Source organism: Cryptotermes secundus, unplaced genomic scaffold (genome assembly GCF_002891405.2).
Source record: "Cryptotermes secundus unplaced genomic scaffold, Csec_1.0 scaffold251, whole genome shotgun sequence".
NCBI lineage: Eukaryota > Metazoa > Arthropoda > Insecta > Blattodea > Kalotermitidae > Cryptotermes > Cryptotermes secundus.
Window position 1 is genome coordinate 918282 of NW_019744108.1, and position 2612 is coordinate 920893.

At 38.0% G+C, this 2612-nt stretch overlaps 1 protein-coding gene across 3 annotated transcripts in view; it reads left to right on the plus strand.

Moving 5' to 3' along the window:
• Nucleotides 1-1214: 1214 nt before the first annotated feature.
• Nucleotides 1215-2612, plus strand: part of LOC111874395 (negative elongation factor D) — a 35675-nt gene continuing 34277 nt past the window's right edge. Inside the window, exon 1 of one of the 3 annotated variants that reach the window (XM_023869863.2) lies at nucleotides 1215-1281. The gene's annotated coding sequence lies outside the window, so the exon portion shown is untranslated. Of the gene's footprint in view, nucleotides 1371-1458; nucleotides 1584-2612 lie in introns of those variants that run through there. The other 2 variants (XM_023869862.2, XM_023869864.2) reach the window with 2 other exon arrangements.

Below are 2612 nucleotides of genomic sequence, written 5' to 3' on the forward strand. Positions count from 1 at the left end.
TTTTCTCTTGTCAGGCGGGGGGCTCAGTGGTAAAATGTTTGAGAACCACTGGGTTATTGAATTGCTCTATATCCGGAAGTTGTTATCACCGAATAAGGATTCTTGGAACAAATAAATTGATTGATTGGTTGATTGATTGGCTTCTCGCTCGGCATACCCCTCGACCTTCAATAAGATACTCCTAAACGTTGGTAATCCGAACTACGTAGGTAAGTCAATAAGTAAGTTACAAATGGTTGATTGATTGGCTTCTCGCTCGGCATACCCCTCGACCTTCAATAAGATACTCCTAAACGTTGGTAATCCGAACTACGTAGGTAAGTCAATAAGTAAGTTACAAATGGATATACAACTTAAGCAAATAAGAGTACTGATTTGAAAAATACTTTTATTTCTCAACATAATCTCCCTGTACATTGAGGCACTTGTCCCATCGTTTCACAAGCCCCAGAAAACCAGCAGCATAAATTTCTTTGGGCTGCTGTCGGAACCAGGCGTGTTCACACGGCATGGCCTACCCCATAATGCATGACAGGTTGCATGCTTTCGTTGAATAGCCTTATGAAGTTTCCTAAGGATGTTAGAGTAGGAGTCAGCATTTACGGTTTGTCCTTGAGGCTGGAATGCGGTGAGCAGTATGCCTTCGTGATCCCAGAAGACGGAGGGCATCACTTTCCTGGAGGATGGGGTCACCTTAACTTTTTTTTTTTGGCAGGCGACACAGGATGTTTCCACTGCATTGACGCACGCTTTGTCTCGGGGTGGTAATGATGAGCCCAAGACTCATCACCTGTGACAATTCGGGCTAGCATATCGTGTCCTTCATCGTGGTAGCGATTGAGATGCTGTAATGCCAGACCCATTCTTTGCATTTTGTGTTGTGGGGTCAGCATGCGCGGCACCCCTCGTGCACGTGTATATAGTAGTTTGTTATTTTTTTAAATGTTGTATTTATGTATTGCTTATGATTGTAACAAATGTTGGTAGTATACTTGTAACTTTGTAGATTTATTTTAACTTGTACTACCGAATAACTTGTCCAAGTGTTACTATGTAGCAAAACGGATGAAATATAATACAATACAATACAATAGCATGCCATGCCACGCCAGAAGATACTCTTCCTCCTCGTAGTCACCGCGTGGTCACCCCTGGTGGAAAGGAGGGCATGCATTCGTTCGTCCCACTGTTAAACTCCGATGATCACAGGTTGTTAATCAGCACCGCTGACTGCGTGCAATATTGTGAAGGCAAAGATTGCAATATGTCATGGAGGCGAAGGTACAGCGTAACATTTGTTTAGATGCGAAACGTTATAGTTATTCAGTTTTTCATTGAATTTTAGAATTATGATTTAGTGTTGGTAAAATGTAAGTATTTAGTTCGCGGTACGTATGTATAAGTTGAAGCAGACTAGGTAAAAGTAGTATCATGAATGTCATACTAAGTAGTGTAAATCGTTCACGAGCTCAAATATTATATTTGAAGAGAGTATGATTGTCTTAAATTGAATTCCTTTGTATGTATTAACTGAAGCCGAAGGATATTGTAGTTCTGTGATGCGCAAGGAACACAACCACACAGTAAATATTCCACGAGTATAATGAATTATTTACGTTCGCAAAATCGATGACTTGACGAATTGACTTGTGTGTGACGCCATGTAGAATGGTAGATTGTTGCCGACGTTTCGGAGGATCGTGCAGCCTCCATTTTCAGAAAATGAACAGTAATAGCAGTCGTGTTTGTTTATTTGTATATGTTTTAAGTGTATTGCCCATCAAATATCTCATGAATTGGGGAGAAAGGGTTTAGATGTCCATTCATGGGTGAATGATTGTTCAGTTATTGAAGTATCATCTGGTGCCCTCAATTTTCTGGTTTAGAAGTTTAAAATCAACAGATTTATTTTCACAATGCTGCTCTATGTTTCTGATTATGAAGACTCATGTTACGATGCACACAGCTCTCTGTTGTATTCAGAAAGTTCTCCTATGGCACATAATTAAATTACTAACAAACCATAGATTTGATTACCTTTCATCTATGTTTTGAATTACTAGTTTTGAACTTTTATCAACAGATAGTGCCAACTTTCTATAAGAACATTATTATGTATTGTGTAGTACATAGCAGAAGTGTAGGAATTAGAATTTTGACTGATAATCCGTTTCAGCACAGCCTGTGAGAAAAATCATACTAAGACATATTAAAAGGGTGAAACATATTCATTTGTTTTAAATATGCTAAAATGCTGCTGTGGGAAAGTTAATGGAAAAGCTGAACTGTGTAAGAGTCAAATCTTTGTTCTTCATCACTTCAGCTCATGTATGTCCAACTTTAAAGCCACCTTTCCATCTATATCTCTATGTCCATCGGGCATATATTTAAGTGTGAAGTTTCCAGTTAGGGTAGTTGGCTTCAAGGCAAAAGTGATCACTATGAAATGTTGGAGTCTGATTCTGTATTTTTTGTTTTCTTAGCACATTATTATTATTATTATTATTATTATTATTATTATTATTATTATTATTAAAATACATTTCTTTGATCCAACAGTCACCCCATAGGGCTAGATATAAAAATTGTCATATATCATGTCAGAGACAATC